At 43.1% G+C, this 23,252-nt stretch overlaps 1 long non-coding RNA gene across 5 annotated transcripts in view; it reads left to right on the top strand.

Annotated features, from left to right (window-relative positions):
* LOC105470920 (uncharacterized) overlaps positions 1-23,252 on the top strand; it is a 290,539-nt gene that overhangs the window by 53,393 nt on the left and 213,894 nt on the right. For 2 of the 5 annotated variants that reach the window (XR_011619562.1, XR_011619561.1), the window contains exon 3: positions 5,029-5,089. The exons of the other annotated variants lie outside the window; for them this stretch is intronic. This is a non-coding gene — a long non-coding RNA (uncharacterized lncRNA). The remainder of the gene's footprint in view (positions 1-5,028; positions 5,090-23,252) is intronic. 5 annotated transcript variants of the gene reach the window in all.

The following is a 23,252-nucleotide window of genomic DNA, read 5'->3' as shown; positions in this document are numbered from 1 at the left end:
TTCTGCCTTTGGTGAAAAGGCACGGGCAGGAGCAGGGACTATGGAAGAGACTGCAGCCATCCATATGATGACCTCTGTAGGGGTTCCTCAAATCAGTCATTCATGTGGCTGGTACCAACGGAGGCTGACACACGAGCCAGCCCCTCAGCTAGGTGATAGCCCTAACCACCACCACTCCCATGCCACCTGGTCTTGGAAGTTTGCTGCACACTCTACTTCTTATTAGTTTGACTTTGAGGACTGTTTGCTTTTCTTGTTGGGTCTATTGGCCTGTGAATACCTGATGGACATTTGACTTGCCTTACTTTTGTTTTTGGCATGAAGTCCTGGGTCAGACCCTACCTTCCTCCTTCTCCAGAAACCACTGGGTCAGGAAGAAAAGTGCTCCACTCGGCCTTTCTGTTGACAGTTACGCTCAAATTATGGGGGGTAAAAAATTAAATGTGTTGAGGGTTCAGAAGGTTGCAGAATATGTTTCGTGCTGTCAGGTATCGTGGGACATTGGAAGAAATGGAGATGGCATGTTCCAGCTAAAGATTGTTAAGTCCGGTTTTGGAAAATACCGTGAACAAAATCTGCTTTTGGTTGGGTCAACAGGCTACCTCTCTGAGTACCTCAAGAGTTAGAATGAGCTTCACATGGAGCCAGCCTGCCTTATTGGAAGACGCAGTCATCAACTTTTTACCCCAGCAGCCTCATGCCAGATGTGTGACTGGGTTCCTCAACCACCTTCTCATTCTCCTTGGGATAGAGCTTTTGATTTTCTGCTTCCTACCTTGAGTGGTTCTTAGGGATAACCCTTCAAGCAAATCTCCCTCGTGGATGCTGGGTCTGACTGGCTCCACTTTTGGGTGATGGGTTGAGTCAGATGCTGAGACACAGGGAAGATTTGACATTCAATGATACCACATTTTACCTGCAGGAATAGAGCATCCTCCTTCCTGGGGTGCAGAGGTGCTTCATCCCTTCCTTGGCCTCATTTTAAATTTTTTTCTCAATAAGCTGAAGGAAATTAGAGCAGATGAGGGTATTGGTAGTGGAAATGGAGAGTTGGGATGGGCGTGAGAGGTATTTAGGAATTAAAATGGACTGTATTGGATATGCAGTAGTGGAGAGGGTAGCATCTGGGTGAGTGCCCAGGTTTGTTTTCAGATGGCTGATGGTGCCACTCCATGAGATGGGGACTGATGTAAAAGAAGTGGATGACCACTATTGCCTTGAGGGACTGTCCATAAGAGTTAACCACCTTGGTGCATTGTTTCCTCAGGAATCACTACCAAGGTCCCCCTCAAATGATTATTGACAGGAGCACATAGGGAAGGCTGGTAGCTCTAATTATTCACAAAGAGCAAATAATTTGGAGCTTCAAAGCACACCCCCCGGAATACCAAGGCTGGCTGCCTTCCACAATGCTGAGATGTTGAGCCCAAATCATTGCGACATTGTTGATGTGAACATATAAAGAACAAATTAACCTGCTTTGGAATGAATGATTAGATTCTGCTCAGACTTGACTGCTTGTGTTTCCTGCAAACTCAATTTAGTGTTGGTCTGAGAGGGCATTGCTCTGCAGCACTAATCTTCTCTAATGGCCAACATGAAGCGGGTAGGTGAAATCCTTCAGGCCCCAGGAGTAGGGTAGTGATGATGCACATGTGCCAACCCCAAATCTGAGAACCTGAATCTAGCTTGGCCCTCGCCAGCCTACCTAGTCAGTCAGTAGCAGATAGAAATCCTGATTCCAGGTGCCTGTGCCCTCCAGCTCGGTAAGGCATCTTTCCTGATGCAAGATCTGGCAAAAGCCCCAGCATCTTTATCTCCTATGGCTACCAGTGCATTGGGCTGCATGTATCAGAGCTGGCTGGTTTATGTGGAGAGAGATTATTGGTGTAGAAAGAATAGACCTGGACCCTGGCAGAGAGAGAGGGAAGGAGAGGGAGAAAGAGGGATCCACATAGACACAGCCCCTCCCCCCACATAAAGAAATTACTGCCAAGAAATGAGTTATTTTTAGATGAATGTGTATTTTTGGAGTGTATCCTTTAAAGTGCCTTCATATTTTAGTGGGGTTGTTTTTGAAAGAAATAGTTTTAAAATGTATGATGTGATTTCTACCCTTTCAAAGCAGAGTACCCTAAAATAAATTCAGCCTTAAAATATCTTTTTTTAATTATGAAAGATTTCAAGCATATACAAAAGTGAGAGCAACATGTAACAAACCCCATGTACCCAACAGCCAGCCTCAACAATTCATAGCCAACTTTGACCAACCTTATTCCATCTATATTTCCCACTCCTCTCTTCCCCAGATTACGTAAGTTCACCTTTTCTATGCGGGCCTAAGGTCATCATTATAAACAGTACTTATGTAGTATGTGTAGTAGTAGATATTACCCTTCAGTGTATTTCTCCTATCTGTATCCTTGCCTTTACCAGAACTTTCCATAGTTTGTCTTCTGTAATCCAGTTTGGAAAGGTGTTGAAATTCTACGTTAAGTAAGAACACGTAGAGTTTGAGAGAGACTTTCCTTGGGCATTCACAGGCTCTTTCTGGAGAATCGAAGTTTAGGACTTTCCATCTCTTAAAAATGAGAGTGTTTTATGGTACTGTGCTGTGGTAGCACTTTTTTTCCCTTTGAAAATGAAGTCATTATTAATAGATGCAAAGAAATGGAAAAACATTCATTTTTGAGAAGGATTTTGAGATAGGCATGAGGAATTCTGAGTATGCTGAGTACATCGTTTGCTGCATGAAGATGATGCAGCTCCTCTTGTTCTGAGCTGCAGCACCGTCTCTGTGGCTTCACTCAGGGGCTATTTTGAGGAACTGCACTCAAGTTTGCACCAAATACCTCCAGACTGTTATGTTTTTCTTCTACTCTTCCCCTCTTATTTGCTATCATTTTAGCTTCCTTGGGTTTTCACCGTCTCTGCTGTTTGAAGTGCTTCAGTGTTTACAACATGGAGAGGATCTGTGAGTTTCCAGGTCAACCAGATAACCACGCCTGTTACATCAGTGACCTATCAGTGTGTATGAAATTGAGTCTCTAGGCACTCCTGTTCCAGAAAAGTGCATGAGAACTTCCTGAGCTTGATGTGTATTCCCGTGACAGGTTCTGAGGATGAAGATGCAGACAAGGCTTGTGCAGCTGGAGGTTCAGTGGGGTGGTTCAGTGAGTGGAATCATAAAGATGGGAAGAGAAAAGCTTGAGGGTCCTTCAAAATCTCTTGCTGCCGTGCAGTCAAAAAGGGCTACCTGCACCTTCCAGTGTCTTCTAGCACCTTCTGGCATCCTCTGCACGGAGTGTCATTCCCTGAAATGTACAGAGGGTAAGCACGTGGATTCCGAGAAGCGAGCGAGCTGAACGTTTGGGGGATGTTTCAACCTTCCGAACGTAACTGGAAGAAACTGGGATGTAGAAGCTATTTCATTCATCCCTTTCTCTCCTTTATTCCCTCTTAATCTCTGCCTTAAGCGTTTTTCCATTTTATGTTATCTGCCTTTCACAAACATTTAGTAAAAAAATACATACATATTTTTTGGAATGGAAACCTGAAGGTGTGCCATCAATCCTAAACACCGAGGATGCTCATAATGGGTTACTCTGGGGAAGAAAACCACTCCTATTTTATTCAATTAGCTGCAGTTCATGACAAAAGGAGCAAGTTGACGGGGAGGCCTGGCAAAAGGTGGCGTTAGTATGACTATAAACACCTCTGTAGAACAGCGTATTTATGAAGTGCTTTCTGTCAAGATTAGAGTGGGGATGGCAGGCATATCCTATTTTTGAGATGATGAATGTGAGGTAGAGATTCAGGAGCTTGGGCTGGTCTTTTATCCTCTTAATGTTTATCTTGTGTCTTCCTTCCTCAGGCTACTCTGGGCCCCAAGACTTCTTCCCTCCCCATCCTTCACCATCACTATCCAGGCTTCTACTTCCCACCCTGGACTCAGCTTCCTCCCATACATACACTGGTGCAGCTATTTCTCTTTCTCCTGTTTTTCATCTTGTTTAAGTCTCTTTAGTCTCATAAACTTTCAGATTCCACCACCGTGTCTTCTCAGGCTAAGAACAAGAGGTTTTTTCTTAGGTAGAAACTTCGTGCAGGAGAAAGAGGACTGGGGGACCTCTTGGCTCCTTCATCTCCCTCTTGACTTAAAATATAATCAGTTTCTTCAAAAGATGTTGACCAAGGGCCTGGAGATCACCAGGTGTCTCAACCATGGAGGCATCCGGTTTCCTGGGCTGTGCATGAACAAGGAACCACAAGAGTGGGCTTATGGTGGTGGTGGGGGGCAGAGAACATTGCTGGGGAACTCACCCAATGACTCAGGACAGGCCTGCAGCTGGGGCTTTCTCTGGGAAGGAGAGCAAGTCTTGGGCCCTGAATGCCAGGCCTGTGGGTGCCTCTGAGTGACGAGACCATCATGGCACAAAGTAGGGTGGACATAGCAATCCCTCCCGTTGCTCTTTCCTTTCTGTTCCTCTTCCTCTCACCAGAAGGAAAAATGGATAGTGATAACAATGACCCAGGGAACATCCTGAGACTGAAGAGGGTCCCCCAGGTTGTCCAGGGAGGTGATAACAAAAGAGCCACGAATGGAATGATGCCTTTTGTCCAGAAACAACCTTAGCAGTGGTGGTTCTGGACTAAGAGCAGCCCTCCAGATCTTATTGAGATTCTTATTTATCTTTGCATTAACCTCTAATGTAATTCTGAGTACTTGTTATGTGCCAGACATGATGTCCTGGGCCTTATATACATTAGCCATTTCATTCTAATCTGTACCTTATAGATGGACAAACTGAGGCCCATTTATAAAGTGTTGAGGCCCAGCGCTGTGTTACTCAGTCAGTGAGTGCCACAACTGAGAGCTTCAGGGCCCATGACCTGAAGCAGCTCCTGCCACCACCCCTGTTTTGAAGCCTCAGCTGGTCCTTGGACAGGCTGGAAGCTGGGATTAAATTGTCAGGGTCCAAATTGCCTGACACCATGGTGGACACATGTTTTCTTTTTCTTTCCTAGTGTCCCTGCTCTGTAGAGGTCAGTTTTCTCATGGTCTCCTGATTCTTTTTTCATTCCAGAGGTGAGTACACCTTAGAGCCTTCTCCGACCAGATTGGCTGCCCTCAGACTTCATTTTGGCTCTGTCTTTTCCTGTCTCCAGCTTGTGCAGGCAAAGATGTGGTTGCATCAACCACAAGCTGTGGATCACATCCCGATGCCCCTTATGCGAATATGATAAATGAGAGGGACAGTGGAATTTTCTTAAGAAGACAGTGTGAAAATATGCTACACAGGCGTTCTGCAGCTGCTCTTGTCAGAGGCTTGTGAAACACTGAAAAAGGAGTGTGGGGAGGCCCATGCCATTGGTGGCTACCTTCCTACTGGCAGCCCCAGTTTGTGGTCAGACAAACGTGATATGGGGCTTCTCAAGTGTAGGGAACGAAGGCTTTTGAAAACTGAGCTTGCAGATTGGAGCTGTAGGATGCAAGTTTCAGATTTTTTTTTTTTTTTTTTTTGAGACAGAGTCTTGCTCTGTCGCCCAGGCTGGAGTGCAGTGACACGATCTCGGCTCACTGCAACTTCCGCCTCCCTGCAACTTGTGCCTCCAGGGTTCACGCCGTTCTCCTGCCTTAGCCTCCCGAGTAGCTGGGACTACAGGCGCCCGCCACCATGCCCGGCTAATTTTTTGTATTTTTAGTAGAGGTCTTATATTCTCTGTGGTATATTCAGACTGGGGGACCTGCTATACAGTTGGGGGTTTCCTGGCACATGGTGATGGGATGCTGGCAGGGTGGGATGGGTGTGCGTGTGTGTGTGTGCGTGCATGTGTGTGCATGTGCTTGAGTGAGTGAATGTGTGTGTAAATATGTGTGTGCATGTGCATGCACACACTTACCTTTGTCTATGGCGGATTGCTACAAGTTGCCACCTGATTAACTTTGGTACCTGTAGGCTGTGGGCTCCTGGCTACTTGAGAACAGCACCCTGTGTAGAAACTTTGTAAAATACAGGCGGTGGCTCATCCAGGGTCAGGTTTCTGGAGGCTGTATAATCCATTACAGTTGCATACTCTGTTGGTTTAGAAGAACAACACCCTCCGTGTTTATGAAAGCATAACTAGTTACAACTCGAATATCACAGACTCAGTATGTAGAGACGTGAGTGGCAAGTTTGGTTCAGCATTTATCTTTAAAAAAATCAATGCCTGATATTACCTCAGCACTTTCAACATTTAACTATACACTTTTTACGTTTTTACACCTGTAACCTTTGCTTCAGCTGAAACCTCTGCATCTATTCTATCCCAAAAGGCTGAAAGAATCCCCCTTTCAAGCAAGATGGTGCTGCTGCTCTCCTCTGTGTACCTTTCCTTGAAGTCTGAGGAATCTCTCTCTGCCTGTAAAGGAATTGAGAATGCATTTTACAGCCGAGATTTTTTTTTTTCTTGGCCCTCTGAGGGAAATTCCTGTGTATACATTGAGTTAAAAGGATAAAGACTCCAAACTCTGGTACGAAGCAGAAAAGTGCATCCTGACACGGATGGTTTTAGTCTACACAAGATGCCCCTGGTAACAGAGATCCAAAGACTAATTGCATTTGTACTGGAAATAGATTCTCAGACTTTAGTTGCCCGTAACAGGTTTTTCCCCATCCTGCCATCTTCCTAGCTAATTTAACGTACTTCCTGCCCATTGTAGCCATTCTTCAAGTAAGAAAATCTTGAACTAAACAATTAGACAACAGTGACAATTTTCAAGATACATATATAAGTCATTTTGGGATTCATATGGGTTATCCAAATTAGTATATTTTTCATTATAGTTTATAAATATGGTTTTCTAGTAGCTCAGATGAATGGACCACGGTTACAGCCTAAGTTACTGTTTCATCACCTGTGGGGCTGTTAAATTAAGTCTTTCATCTGGTCATGCAGTCTAACCCTAATTGGTCGTTACGTTGCTCTGTGTTGTTGGCACCTGGGGGCGCAGGTGAGGGTGGATGATTGAATGAGCACAGATTCAGCCCCTCTTCTGGGTGAGGAATTAAGCGTTGTGGGATAGGTTTCCCTCTTTCGGTGAGTTGGAGGGAATGAGGTATCCATTCACCTATCCATCCCTCCACCCATCCATCTATCTGGCAAACATCTGAGGACCCCATGGTGAGCTGGGAGTTTACAGTCTGGTGGAGAAGCCAACAGTCCCAACGTGCTGGCAAAAGTTTATTTTGAGCAGACTGCTAGAGGCTTCGGACGGTCTGGTAGGTTGGAGGGGAGGATATAATTCAAGTTAAATGACATCATGAGTAAATTTTAGAAGTTCTTTATTGAGGCTTAATTTACATACAGTAAAATGAATAAATCTTAAATGTACATTTGGTGGCCTTTTTTTTTTTTTTTTTTTTTTTACAAGAATATACACCCATGTGACAACCGGGCCGATCAAGACACAGAATATTTTCATCATCCTAGAAAATGTCCTTCCAGTCAATTTTCCCTCTGGTGATAACCACTATTCTGCTTTGTCATCATAAATCGGTTTTGCCTGATCTTGTGTTTCATAGAAATGGTGTCCTAGAGTTTGTACTTTTTGGGTCTAGTTTCTTTAACTCCACATCATGTCTGTGGGAATCATCCATGTTGTTGCATGTGTCACTGGCTTGTTCTAATTTTTGGTGAGCAGTGTTCCATTGTATAACTATGCCACAGTTTGTTTATCCCTTCTCCTGGGCATTTGAATTGTTTCTAGTTTTTGGCTATTTTGGCAGTGAACATTCATGTACAAGTCTGTTTGTGGACACACACATTCAAAGTGGATGAAACATAGACAGATAAAGAGAGTCAAAAGATTTTCAGTTATTCAGTGTGATGAAACTATAACAGAGAGAGAAATCCAAGGCTGACTGGACTTCAAGACAGGCTAAATGTGTCCCCTCTGTGATGTATTACCTCATTTGAATGTATTCATTACATGAGTTGTGTGAAGAAATGAATTAATCACGGTGCCTTCAGCTTAGTCATAGATTGTCTTGCAGGAAGGGAGGCTCCTAATGGGCCCCGTTTTCGACTCACTGGGGAAGCGGAGACCCTTGGGAGTAAAGCTACAAGACATCTGTGTGTTGAAGAGAGGACTGTAGGCTTCCCATTGTGTAAGAGAAATCCTGAGTTTTCCAATTGGTCCTGATTCCAGCTTCTGGGCAATAGTTTAGGAAAAGGAGGTGATGATGTGCCCTGCTCTCAGTCACTTAAGTTGCAAGTCAGAAGATCTCTAGTGCTCAAGGCTCTCATCTCCCCGGCTATGTGTATGTAGCAACAAGGAAGGCCAGTGCCTCGTGATAGACAGTTTAATCTTACCTGCCTGCTGTGAGGTACACTCACCATCCCAGAGAATTGCAAAGTATAAATTGTCTCTTAACACTGATAAACAGTAAGGAGGAGGAAAAAGCCCTGACAAAATATTACAACTTAATTGTATTTCTCAGCTGGGCTCAGGAAACCTGCTTCCTCCTTAGGCGAATGCTATTTACCAAGTCTCCCAGCCCCACAATAATTATTTCTTTAACCCCTGGTGGGATAGCACCTTAGCATGGAATGGGACTGCACTGCCAGGGAAGCTTAATGAGGCTGTCTCAGGTTCTTATATGGGGGAGGTTTGCCTTCATTAGGTGCATGAATCACTGTGACTTCTGGCTGCTGGCCTCAGGGGTGGCAGGAGGACAGGCTGCCCCTGAAGATAGAGGCTGTTGAGCAGGAGGGTGGGGATGAGGAGGCAAGACTTTCTGCTGGCCTGGTTTTCTAGTACACAGGTGTTTGCAATTCTAAATAAATGTGCAGTGTCAGGACTCAGCAGCCCATCAGCTGAGACTTATAATGAGGGCTGAGCAGGGAAATAAGATTGGCCTTCTTTGGGCACTTGTCATTATGTTGGATAGACCCAAATTCAGGCCTAATTATATCTCTATCTATCTGTCTGTCTGTCTGTCTATCTATCTATCTATCTATCTATCTATCTATCTATCTATCTATCTATCTATCAATCAATCATATATAAAATCTATATATATAATATATGTATTATATATATATATAAATAAAGATAGTCTGGGAGAACTGGGTTTGGGGGTTCAAGAGACAAGGGGGTTGGCCACCTGTCAGAAATATTGTGTGCTCTGAAAATCTCCCTGTGTGGAATCTGGAAGCTGACTGCTGTGAGCATTGCTTTTTTTTTTTTTTTTTTTTTTTAAACGTTGAGAGATATCTTTATGCCTTCTGCAAAGTTTTGAAAAACACTATTTGAATAGCTGGTCAGAAAGAGGGGCCAGAGGCAAAAGCCTTTCCTCTTCACAGAACAATGTCCACCAGTGACTGACAAAGGCTCATCTGGTGGTCTTGGCAAGTGATGGCTGCTTGTTTCACCTGGTTGATCATTTACTCCTGCATTTGTCTGTTTGCTCATTTATTCATTCGTTGCTATCAACACTTAGAATAAAACCCCAACTCCTCATGGTACTGAGTTGAATAGTGTCCCTCCAAAGTTCATGTTCTTCCCTGAAGCTCAGAATGTGAACTATTTGGAAATAGGGTCATTGCAGATATAATTAGTACAGTTCAGATGAGGTCATACTGGAGTAGGGTGGGCCCTTAATATGACTGGCATCCTTATGAGAAGAAAAGAGACACAGCGACACACAGACAGTGGAAGGACCGCCATGTGACAACAGAGGCAGAGACTGGAGTGATATTACGTTGCTGCAAAAGTAATTGCATTTTTTGCCATTAAAAGTGGCAAAAACTGGCCGGGGGCAGTGGCTCACATCTGTAATCCCAGCCCTTTGGGAGGCCGAGGTGGGTGGATCACGAGGTCAGGAGTTTAAGACTAGTCTGGCCAAGATGGTGAAACCCCGTCTCTACTAAAAATACAAAAATTAGCTGGGTGTGGTGGCAGGTGCCTGTAATCCCAGCTACTTGGGAGGCTGAGGTAGAGAATTGCTTGAACCCGGGAGGCGGAAGTTGCAGTGAGCCGAGATTGCACCACTGCACTCCAGCATGTGTGACAGAGTGAGACTCCATCTCAAAAAAAAAAAAAAAAAAAAAGAGTGGCAAAAACCACAATTACTTTTGCACCAATCAGTACATCCATGGGCCAGAGCACCAAGGATTGCTTACAACCACCAGAAGCTAGGATACTCTTCTCCAGGAATCAGTTTTGCCTGGTCTTGTGCTTCCTAGAAATGGTATCATGCAGTATGTACTTTTTTGGGTCTAGCTTCTTTCATTCAACATCATGGGAATCATCTGTGGGAATGATCCATAGGATCTGTGGGAATCATCCATGTTGTTGCATATGTCACTGGCTTGTCCTTTTTATTGATGAGCAGTATTCCATTGTTCGGGGAAGGACATGAATTTTGAATGAACAGATTATCCCTCTGATCCCCCAGGAAAAAAACAATGCCGCCGACACTTTGATTTTGGATTTTTGGCCTTCAGAACTATAAAAGAATAAATGTCTCTTGTTTTAAGCCATGTGGTGGTGCAGTTATGCAGCCCTAGGGAACTGATACACTTGTCATGGCTTACAAGGTTCCTGGCTACTTTTCCAGTTTCATTTTTAACCAGTCTCTACTTGGCCTGGCCTCCTGACTGCTTGCTGTACATGTTGAACATACTTGGTCCTCAGGACCCTTGTACTTGCCATCCCCCCTGCCTACAACATTTTCCCTATATGGTTCCATGACTTGTTTGTATACTTACTTAGGTCTCAGCTCAAATATCACATCTTCAGAGAGACCTGTTCTGGACATCTTATCTAAAATTGCCTCTTCTCCTCTCACTCTCTACCTTTTTTTTTTTTTTTTTATTTATTTATTATTATTATACTTTAAGTTGTAGGGTACATGTGCATAACGTGCAGGTTTGTTACATATGTATACTTGTGCCATGTTGGTGTGCTGCACCCATCAACTCGTCATTTACATCAGGTATAACTCCCAATGCAATCCCTCCCCTCTCCCCCCTCCCCATGATAGGCCCCGGTGTGTGATGTTCCCCTTCCTGAGTCCAAGTGATCTCATTGTTCAGTTCCCACCTATGAGTGAGAACATGCGGTGTTTGGTTTTCTGTTCTTGTGATAGTTTGCTAAGAATGATGGTTTCCAGCTGCATCCATGTCCCTACAAAGGACCCAAACTCATCCTTTTTGATGGCTGCATAGTATTCCATGGTGTATATGTGCCACATTTTCTTAATCCAATCTGTCATTGATGGACATTTGGGTTGATTCCAAGTCTTTGCTATTGTGAATAGTGCTGCAATAAACATACGTGTGCATGTGTCTTTATAGCAGCATAATTTATAATCCTTTGGGTATATACCCAGTAATGGGATGGCTGGGTCATATGGTACATCTAGTTCTAGATCCTTGAGGAATCGCCATACTGTTTTCCACAATGGTTGAACTAGTTTACAATCCCACCAACAGTGTAAAAGCGTTCCTATTTCTCCACATCCTCTCCAGCACCTGTTGTTTCCTGACTTTTGAATGATCGCCATTCTAACTGGTGTGAGATGGTATCTCATTGTGGTTTTGATTTGCATTTCTCTGATGGCCAGTGATGATGAGCATTTTTTCATGTGTCTGTTGGCTGTATGAATGTCTTCTTTTGAGAAATGTCTGTTCATATCCTTTGCCCACTTTTTGATGGGGTTGTTTGTTTTTTTCTTGTAAATTTGTTTTGAGTTCTTTGTAGGTTCTGGATATTAGCCCTTTGTCAGATGAGTAGATTGCAAAAATTTTCTCCCATTCTGTAGGTTGCCTGTTCACTCTGATGGTAGTTTCTTTTGCTGTGCAGAAGCTCTTTAGTTTAATGAGATCCCATTTGTCAATTTTGGCTTTTGCTGCCGTTGCTTTTGGTGTTTTAGACATGAAGTCTTTGCTCATGCCTATGTCCTGAATGGTACTACCTAGGTTTTCCTCTAGGATTTTTATGGTATTAGGTCTAACATTTAAGTCTCTAATCCATCTTGAATTAATTTTCGTATAAGGAGTAAGGAAAGGATCCAGTTTCAGCTTTCTACTTATGGCTAGCCAATTTTCCCAGCACCATTTATTAAATAGGGAATCCTTTCCCCATTTCTTGTTTTTGTCAGGTTTGTCAAAGATCAGATGGCTGTAGATGTGTGGTATTATTTCTGAGGACTCTGTTCTGTTCCATTGGTCTATATCTCTGTTTTGGTACCAGTACCATGCTGTTTTGGTTACTGTAGCCTTGTAGTATAGTTTGAAGTCAGGTAGCGTGATGCCTCCAGCTTTGTTCTTTTGACTTAGGATTGTCTTGGAGATGCGGGCTCTTTTTTGGTTCCATATGAACTTTAAAGCAGTTTTTTCCAATTCTGTGAAGAAACTCATTGGTAGCTTGATGGGGATGGCATTGAATCTATAAATTACCTTGGGCAGTATGGCCATTTTCACAATATTGATTCTTCCTATCCATGAGCATGGTATGTTCTTCCATTTGTTTGTGTCCTCTTTTATTTCACTGAGCAGTGGTTTGTAGTTCTCCTTGAAGAGGTCCTTTACATCCCTTGTCAGTTGGATTCCTAGGTATTTTATTCTCCTTGAAGCAATTGTGAATGGAAGTTCATTCCTGATTTGGCTCTCTGTTTGTCTGTTACTGGTGTATAAGAATGCTTGTGATTTTTGCACATTAATTTTGTATCCTGAGACTTTGCTGAAGTTGCTTATCAGCTTAAGGAGATTTTGGGCTGAGACAATGGGGTTTTCTAAATATACAATCATGTCATCTGCAAAGAGGCACAATTTGACTTCTTCTTTTCCTAACTGAATACCCTTGATTTCTTTCTCTTGCCTGATTGCCCTAGCCAGAACTTCCAACACTATGTTGAATAGGAGTGGTGAGAGAGGGCATCTCTGTCTTGTGCCAGTTTTCAAAGGGAATTTTTCCAGTTTTTGCCCATTCAGTATGATATTGGCTGTGGGTTTGTCATAAATAGCTCTTATTATTTTGACGTACGTTCCATCAATACCGAATTTATTGAGCATTTTTAGCATGAAGGGCTGTTGAATTTTGTCAAAAGCCTTTTCTGCATCTATTGAGATAATCATGTGGTTCTTGTCTTTGGTTCTGTTTATATGTTGGATTATGTTTATTGATTTGCGTATGTTGAACCAGCCTTGCATCCCAGGGATGAAGCCCACTTGATCATGGTGGATAAGCTTTTTGATGTGTTGCTGAATCCGGTTTGCCAGTATTTTATTGAGGATTTTTGCATCGATGTTCATCAGGGATATTGGTCTAAAATTCTCTTTTTTTGTTGTGTCTCTGCCAGGCTTTGGTATCAGGATGATGTTGGCCTCATAAAATGAGTTAGGGAGGATTCCCTCTTTTTCTATTGATTGGAATAGTTTCAGAAGGAATGGTACCAACTCCTCCTTGTACCTCTGGTAGAATTCAGCTGTGAATCCATCTGGTCCTGGACTTTTTTTGGTTGGTAGGCTATTAATTATTGCCTCAATTTCAGAGCCTGCTATTGGTCTATTCAGGGATTCAACTTCTTCCTGGTTTAGTCTTGGAAGAGTGTAAGTGTCCAGGAAATTATCCATTTCTTCTAGATTTTCCAGTTTATTTGCGTAGAGGTGTTTATAGTATTCTCTGATGGTAGTTTGTATTTCTGTGGGGTCGGTGGTGATATCCCCTTTATCATTTTTAATTGCGTCGATTTGATTCTTCTCTCTTTTCTTCTTTATTAGTCTTGCTAGTGGTCTGTCAATTTTGTTGATCTTTTCAAAAAGCAACTCCTGGATTCATTGATTTTTTGGAGGGTTTTTTTGTGTCTCTATCTCCTTCAGTTCTGCTCTGATCTTAGTTATTTCTTGCCTTCTGCTAGTTTTCGAATGTGTTTGCTCTTGCTTCTCTAGTTCTTTTAATTGCGATGTTAGAGTGTCAATTTTAGATCTTTCCTGCTTTCTCTTGTGGGCATTTAGTGCTATAAATTTCCCTCTACACACTGCTTTAAATGTGTCCCAGAGATTCTGGTATGTTGTATCTTTGTTCTCATTGGTTTCAAAGAACATCTTTATTTCTGCCTTCATTTCGTTATGTACCCAGTAGTCATTCAGGAGCAGGTTGTTCAGTTTCCATGTAGTTGAGCGGTTTTGATTGAGTTTCTTAGTCCTGAGTTCCAGTTTGATTGCACTGTGGTCTGAGAGACAGTTTGTTATAATTTCTGTTCTTGTACATTTGCTGAGGAGTGCTTTACTTCCAATTACGTGGTCAATTTTGGAGTAAGTACGATGTGGTGCTGAGAAGAATGTATATTCTGTTGATTTGGGGTGGAGAGTTCTATAGATGTCTATTAGGTCTGCTTGCTGCAGAGATGAGTTCAATTCCTGGATATCCTTGTTAACTTTCTGTCTCGTTGATCTGTCTAATGTTGACAGTGGAGTGTTGAAGTCTCCCATTATTATTGTATGGGAGTCTAAGTCTCTTTGTAAGTCTCTAAGGACTTGCTTTATGAAGCTGGGTGCTCCTGTATTGGGTGCATATATATTTAGGATAGTTAGCTCTTCCTGTTGAATTGATCCCTTTACCATTATGTAATGGCCTTCTTTGTCTCTTTTGATCTTTGATGGTTTAAAGTCTGTTTTATCAGAGACTAGTATTGCAACCCCCGCTTTTTTTTGTTCTCCATTTGCTTGGTAAATCTTCCTCCATCCCTTTATTTTGAGCCTCTGTATGTCTCTGCGTGTGAGATGGGTCTCCTGAATACAGCAGACTGATGGGTCTTGACTCTTGATCCAGTTTGCCAGTCTGTGTCTTTTAATTGGAGCATTTAGTCCATTTACATTTAAGGTTAAGATTGTTATGTGTGAACTTGATCCTGCCATTATGATATTAACTGGTTATTTTGCTCGTTAGTTGATGCAGTTTCTTCCTAGCCTCGATGGTCTTTACATTTTGGCATGTTTTTGCAATGGCTGGTACCGGTTGTTCCTTTCCATGTTTAGTGCTTCCTTCAGGGTCTCTTGTAAAGCAGGCCTAGTGGTGACAAAATCTCTAAGCATTTGCTTATCTGTAAAGGATTTTATTTCTCCTTCACTGATGAAACTTAGTTTGGCTGGATATGAAATTCTGGGTTTAAAATTCTTTTCTTTAAGAATGTTGAATATTGGCCCCCACTCTCTTCTGGCTTGTAGAGTTTCTGCCGAGAGATCTGCTGTTAGTCTGATGGGTTTCCCTTTGTGGGTAACCCGACCTTTCTCTCTGGCTGCCCTTAAGATTTTTTCCTTCATTTCAACTTTGGTGAATCTGGCAATTATGTGTCTTGGAGTTGCTCTTCTCGAGGAGTATCTTTGTGGCGTTCTCTGTATTTCCTGGATTTGAATGTTGGCCTGCCCTACTAGGTTGGGGAAGTTCTCCTGGATGATATCCTGAAGAGTGTTTTCCAACTTGGTTCCATTTTCCCCCTCACTTTCAGGCACCCCAATCAGACGTAGATTTGGTCTTTTTACATAATCCCATACTTCTTGCAGGCTTTGTTCATTTCTTTTTCTTCTTTTTTCTTTTGGTTTCTCTTCTCGCTTCATTTCATTCATTTGATCCTCAATCGCTGATACTCTTTCTTCCAGTTGATCGAGTCGGTTACTGAAACTTGTGCATTTGTCACGTATTTCTCGTGTCATGGTTTTCATCTCTTTCATTTCGTTTATGACCTTCTCTGCATTAATTACTCTAGCCATCAATTCTTCCACTTTTTTTTCAAGATTTTTAGTTTCTTTGCGCTGGGTACGTAATTCCTCCTTTAGCTCTGAGAAATTTGATGGACTGAAGCCTTCTTCTCTCATTTCGTCAAAGTCATTCTCCGTCCAGCTTTGATCCGTTGCTGGTGATGAGCTGCGCTCCTTTGCCGGGGGAGATGCGCTCTTATTTTTTGAATTTCCAGCTTTTCTGCCCTGCTTTTTCCCCATCTTTGTGGTTTTATCTGCCTCTGGTCTTTGATGATGGTGATGTACTGATGGGGTTTTGGTGTAGGTGTCCTTCCTGTTTGATAGTTTTCCTTCTAACAGTCAGGACCCTCAGCTGTAGGTCTGTTGGAGATTGCTTGAGGTCCACTCCAGACCCTGTTTGCCTGGGTATCAGCAGCAGAGGCTGCAGAAGATAGAATATTTCTGAACAGCGAGTGTACCTGTCTGATTCTTGCTTTGGAAGCTTCCTCTCAGGGGTGTACTCCACCCTGTGAGGTGTGGTGTGTCAGACTGCCCCTAGTGGGGGATGTCTCCCAGTTAGGCTACTCAGGGGTCAGGGACCCACTTGAGCAGGGAGTCTGTCCCTTCTCAGATCTCAACCTCCGTGTTGGGAGATCCACTGCTCTCTTCAAAGCTGTCAGACAGAGTCGTTTGCGTCTGCAGAGGTTTCTGTTCCGTTTGTTATTGTTTACTGTGCCCTGTCCCCAGAGGTGGAGTCTACAGAGACAGGCAGGTTTCCTTGAGCTGCTGTGAGCTCCACCCAGTTCGAGCTTCCCAGCAGCTTTGTTTACCTACTTAAGCCTCAGCAATGGCGGGCGCCCCTCCCCCAGCCTCGCTGCTGCCTTGCCGGTAGATCACAGACTGCTGTGCTAGCAATGAGGGAGGCTCCGTGGGTGTGGGACCCTCCCGGCCAGGTGTGGGATATGATCTCCTGGTGTGCCTGTTTGCTTAAAGCGCAGTATTGGGGTGGGAGTTACCCGATTTTCCAGGTGTTGTGTGTCTCAGTTCCCCTGGCTAGGAATAGGGATTCCCTTCCCCCTTGCGCTTCCCAGGTGAGGCGATGCCTCGCCCTGCTTCAGCTCTCACTGGTCGGGCTGCAGCAGCTGACCAGCACCGATCGTCCAGCACTCCCCAGTGAGATGAACCCAGTACCTCAGTTGAAAATGCAGAAATTACTGGTCTTCTGTGTCGCTCGCGCTGGGAGTTGGAGACTGGAGCTGTTCCTATTCGGCCATCTTGCTCCGCCCCCCACTCTCTATCTTCTTACTCCACTTCAGTCTTCTTCCTAGAACTTACTACTAAGAGACATTACAGAGTATGCAGGTGTATTTGTTTTTTGTCACCTGCTTCCCCAACCAGACCATAAGCTCCATGTGGGTAAGGACTTCGTCTTGTTTACTGCTGTATCCCCAACATGCAATAGTACTTGGCAACTAGTAAGTGCTCAATAAATATTTATTGTTAACATTATCTCATACTAGGAAACTTAAAACAAATCCAGTTCCTGCACTCATGGGCTTATATTCTAGTAACTGATACACATAGTTGTGAAGAACGACTGGGTTTGAGGGAAGGAGAATTCACTTGGTTTGGGAGACCAGGTAAAGATTTCCTGAGCAACTAATATTTGAGATTTGACTGTGGCATCAGAGTTGACCAGGTAGAGTCTGTAAAAGCCTTGTAGTAGAAGGGAGTGTGGCGTGTTTGAGAAAATGAGGAAGGCTGGCGTGGCTGGATAGCTGCGAGCCAAGGGAGTGACTGAGGGGCAGGAGGAAGCCAGAGCATCCAGGGCCTTGTGGGCTAGGAAAGGACCCTGGTCTTTATCTTAAGAGTGATGGGAAGACTTTGAAAGAATTAAGAGTGGGAGAGAGGCAGGAGGGCATGACATAATCTAATTTATGTTTTGCAAAGTTCACTCTGATTGCAGTGTGGTAAATGCCTTGAGGTGACCAATTAGGAGGTTACTGCATTTGTCTGGAGGGATGCCTGAAGATCCTGAGAGGTGGCAAGATTCAAGAGAGATATTTGGGGATTGAAAGTGGACATGATTTGGAAATGGATTGGAGTCAGGAGGTGAGGGGAGAGGACAGATTCAAGGGAGGCTCTCAGGCTCTGGACATGTGTGATGGAAAAGATTCGTCACACCATTCATAGAAGAAAGGAACACTGGAGGACTGTGTGTGTGTGGAGTGGGGGAGGTGTGAGGGTTTGGGGCTGGGAGGAGATCTTGCATGCCTGACAGTTTCTGCCGCACTGCTGTGTTAGGTGTCTTCCACCAGCTCCAGTGGAAATAAGAGGTGACACCTCTGAAGACGGCTTTGATTCTAGCAAGTCTTGTGCCCTTGTAGTAACAAGATTGGTGCTCTCGGGTGAACCACGGATCTTGGTATTTATTCATGCCCTTGGGTAGTCCCCTCCTACACTAGCTCTAGGCTTGGCCACATGACTTGCTTTGGCCAGTGGGACTCTGGTAAACATAAAGCAAACAGAGGCTATAAGCCCTTGCCCACTGGGGCTTATCCTCTTGGAACTCTCTCTTAGAAGCTTGCTGCTGTTGGAACCGAACTGTCGATTCCCTCCTGGGCAGGGGTCGCCGCGAAGGATCACCGACACGAGATTCACAGCAGAGAGTTATTTATTACTAGCGCGCTAGGGTCCCAAGCTCTAAGTTGGCCCTGGGACCCCGACTGCTTGTTACAGGCTGTTTATATAGGCAAACACAAGTTCAAACACAAGTTCGCGCTTATGGCGCAAAATTCAAACAAAGCTTAAGGCGCAAAATGATTGGGTCTAGCTATGGCCTGAGCAAGGTGTCTTATGCTAATTGGTTAGAGCAGGACCTTATGAGGTTTTTTTTCTGGAGTTGTTGATTCCGGGAACTTCGAGGCAGGGTGGGACCCCCGGAATTGGCAGGGTGGGACCCCATGAGGTTGTTTCCCGGAATTGGCAGAGTGGGACCCTATCAGGGTGGGTCCCTATCGAGGCAGGGTGGGACCCTATCCAGAGCCACCTGGTGTTAATTTTTTCTATATGAGGCCTAGTTTCTAAGTTTTATGAGGCCTAGTTTCACTGCCATGCTATAAAGAGGCTCAGGTGGATCACTGGATGATGAGAAGCCTCATGGAGAGATGCCCTAAAGGATGAGAGGCCATCTGGAAAGTTCCAGCCCCAACAGAGCTCCTACCTTAATGCAGCCACACAAGTGACCACAGCTACTCCACAAGAGCTGTGGAGCAGAACCCAACCAACCCACAACATTGAGAAAAAGAACACCTTGTTGTGTTAAGTCACTAAGTTTGGGTGGCTTGTGATACTGCCATAGATAACTGAAGCAGACGTCTTCAGACAGGTTAAAATGGGGGGCCCTGGCTATTGTTGGGCTCCTCTGGAAAGAGTCTCCTAAAGAGATGTCTTAGGCCCCTCTGCCCAAATGGCCGTAGAGGGTGAGTACTGATGGCCCTCCCACTCCCTACCTCCCTTCTTTCTAGTGTTTTCCTTCACCATCCCTCCCATGGCCTGTATCTATGCCTGGTTTTCCTCACCTCCTTCCTGCTCTTTCACTTGATAGCTGTGGGGAGCCCTTAAGGCTACAGAAACTTCAGAAACCTGGTTCAGGATATGCATCATTGCCTACTCCCCCCATTTCTTTTGTCCCCTGTCCTAGCACTGGAGCAAAATTAGGTCTCCTTTGTCTTTTTTTAATGAACAGGTTTAGCCACTGTTAGTTGGCTATTATATTGGACTGAAAATGCTGTTTGTGAGCCATTGTCAACAGAGACTGGGACCAACACTGACACCTCCTTAATTATGTGCCATTAATGATGTACACACTGCAGTTAGGGGAACATTGCAGATCCATTTTCTTGCTTTAATTCTGTGCTGTGTTGTATGAAATGCTAATGAGTCCAGAATTCTCAAAGGTCATAATCTGAATACATTTTCTTTTCTTCTTTTTAGGGCAATAGGGATAGAATTCAAAACAATTAAAATGAAATTTACTTCATCATTTGGCTAACAACATCCTTGACTGTACTAATTACACTGCGATATGTATTCATTCACTGGTCATTTGGGCAGATCTGAGTGTGCTTGATTTCTTTTAAGGTCCTCATCTCTGAATTCTACACAGGATTTTCTTTTTTAGCTGCTCACCCCATTGATTATGAGACATAACTGGAAAAAAAAGTCCATCTAAACCCTTAGAATATGGAAAGTGCAAATTTAGCAGAACCGGCATTGAATTTTCCAGGGAGTCATTTATCATCCTTAGAAAGTTTTGGTTCTTTGCAAATAAAAAAGAGAAAAGAAAGGTAATTGCCCTACTCAGCTAATTGACAGAATTGTGTCAGAAAAAGGAGGCATTTCAACACTGCCTCCTATGATGACATTTGAAGGTTGTTCCCATTCTCTCTTCACTGCTAAATTAGGTAATCATTATTTCCCTGTGAATCTTATTAATCTAATGGTTGCTTCTCCCTTAGCCCCCCTCAGTTAGTTTTCAGACTCAGACGGAAATGTGAAAATGAAATGCTGGAGGTCAGAAAATAGTTTGGTCAGTTGAATTTGTATTCTCTAGTTTTGTGGTTCAGATCTGAAGTAGAAGAGGACAAGAGGGAATAAGTTTAAATTGCAGTCAGGGGAATTCGAGTCATCTGTTAAAAAGGACCATCTCATTATATGAATGAAACCCAGAAGGTTTGAAATCTCTGCTGGTGGATTTTAAGAACAGGTTATTCCACTGACGTGCTGGCATAGTGGAAACCAAGAAGCTAGAGAAAAGCCCAGAACAGCGATTCTCAGACTTTTCTCTATCTGGATGGCTTTAGTGGGCACAAGAACTGCACTGGGTACTCAGGGGTAACGGCGATCTCTGAGTTTTCCCTGTAAAAAATAGTGCTCATCAGAGGTAGGGCTTCTAATATGGTTTCTGATGAGACATTAATGAGATAATGACTGGTTTAAGAAAACTGATGCTTGGTTTTCATAAGACATTATAACCAAAATACCAATTTATGTTTGAAACAGGTAGTGTAGACAGTCTGTTGGCAAAACCAGCACTTCCTCGGTAGGATGGATCCACAGCAGCCCTTAATGACACTTGGAAAATAGCTGGATGTCCTGTGTTGGTAAAGGCAAAATGCGAAGGATCTGCACACTAATGGTGGCTGTGTTGGTCTGTTTTGTGCTTTTATAACAGAATGCAACAGACTGTATAATTTATAATGAAAGAAATTTATTGGCTCAACATTCTAGAGGCTGGGAAGTTCAAGATTGAGTTTCCAGTGTCTGGCAAGGGTCTGCTTGTTGTGTCATAATGTGGTAGAAGGCATCTCAGGGCAGAAGAGCAAAGAAAGAGGAAGAGAGAGAGCAGGAGATGGAGAGGAAGGGAGGGAGAAAGCAACAGAGAAAGGGGGCTGAGCGTGTCCTTTTATAAGGGATGCACTCCAACAATAATGAATCCACTCCTATGATAATGGCATTAATCCATTCATAAGGGTAGAACCCTCCTGGCTTAATCAGCTCTTCAAGGCCTCACCTCTTAATACTGTTATAATGGGAATCAAATTTCAGCATGAGTTTGGGAGGGGACACACATTCACATCATAGCAGTGGCATATTAGTGATAAATTCTATCCCCCCATTATTGCTGAGCAGGCTTAGGCAAGACCTCTTCAGTCTGCCTTGGTGATCTTTCTGCGTCTCAGAATGTTCTTGCCCATCCCATCCTCATGTCCTCTCTCCTCCCTACCTTGTCAGTAAGTGCTCCTCAGGGCAGCCAGTAGGGACAGTAGCTGCCTTACCTGAGGTGGAGAGGCTGAATGTATGTGACAAATGCATTCTGGGACATTTCCTGTCTCCTCTTCCTTCTAGATCTCCAAATTCCCCATAACAAACAGGAATTGAGTAGATTGAGAGTGAATCTCTGTGGCACCATGACAAATCTAGAAAATACTGTTTAAAAAATATATTACCTGGATTGACCTTTTAGATGTTCTTGATATTTTGGGCCTGTGGTTCTGGAAACTCAGTGTTTCACTTAATCATCTTAATTTACTTAATAGTATTTACTATTTTAAACAAAAGACTTTGTGAAAGAGAGTCTAGCCTTTCCCCCGGGACCCAGAGAGACAAAAATATCACGTTTTCCTCTGGCAAGTCAGTCAAAATCAAATCTTGCATCAATGAACAGATTTCAGAGCCTCTGATTTCCACTTCTAGAAGAAGTGATCTATGAGAGTGTCCTTGTTCAGAAACAAGGTAAAATGATTCGTGTTTATATGAAACAATCTAGTAAATTGTATGGATGCTTTCTTCATTTTGTTTTATGATAAAATTAAGTCATTTTCTCCCTTCATAAGACATTTTCCTTTGTAGCTTCAATCATCATAGTGAAGTTCAATGAACAACATCAAAATGATCATCATTTGAAAAAAAATCGTCATTTGAAAATGTTCATTAGTCAACCTGTTGTTCCAAGAAGGAAGATTTAAACATATTTTTCTTTCTCTTTCTTTCCCTGTCACGTCCTTTGTGCTCCTTGGTGTAGATTTTGAATTTGGTGAAAACCCATCACCTAAGTTATCATGAAATAAAAAGCCAGAACAATGTACAACATTGAGCAGTCAGGTGCATCAGTTGCATTTTCCTTGGTTGTGAGTTACTTGATCCTTTGCTATCTCTGTGACTGGGGAAATTGTACCTTGAATGTTCGTGGGTTAGCTGCAAAAGGTGGAGGAAAAGTTTTATTTTCATTCCTTCAGGTTTCCTTGTAGTATGACTTTCACATTTATGGACCATGCCCACCAGAGACCTTGTATGCATTAATCATGGGTTAAGTCTCTTAGTGGGCATATCTGTACGTGTGGCTGCCATAAGAGGAATGAATCAAATTTCATCTCTATGCCTAGTTTGGGTAGCATATGACTCATTTTCATGGCCCTAGAACTAAAACGTGGTAGTTAAAACAATAAAGTGATATTTATAGGGTAATTTTGATCAAGACTGTCATAATTTTCTTTCCTGGGTAAGTCTGTATGTCCTTTGTTACAGCTCTAATTACACTGACAGCTTTTCAGAAGGAATGTTAGGGTAGAGGTTATTTAAACATAAAACCGAAGGTTTGACATCAGTTAAGAATGAATGATTTTTATTTCCTAACATATATTTTAACATAACAAAAACTTACTAGCTTATTTTCCTCCCCAAATACTGTCATTATTCTTATTTTATTGTATCATTTTAAAAAAATCATTGAGGCAGAAGAAGAATTGTGCTGGTCTCCCTTCCTCCTACCCAGGCACCCAGTAGCCTTAAACATTATTCCTCTGTTAAAATATGAAACAATGGTGCATTGTTCATCTCATTTCTGAGTGGGCTCCTTCATGAAACCCTGTAGCTGCAGGCCTCTTTCCAGTTACAAATTTAGTAGAGTTCCTCCAGTGACTTGGCTCTTTCCACATCACTCCAGGGATCTCTATTAACTT

This window comes from Macaca nemestrina, chromosome 2 (assembly GCF_043159975.1).
Source record: "Macaca nemestrina isolate mMacNem1 chromosome 2, mMacNem.hap1, whole genome shotgun sequence".
Taxonomy (NCBI): domain Eukaryota; kingdom Metazoa; phylum Chordata; class Mammalia; order Primates; family Cercopithecidae; genus Macaca; species Macaca nemestrina.
This window is presented reverse-complemented; position numbering and strand designations above follow the sequence as displayed.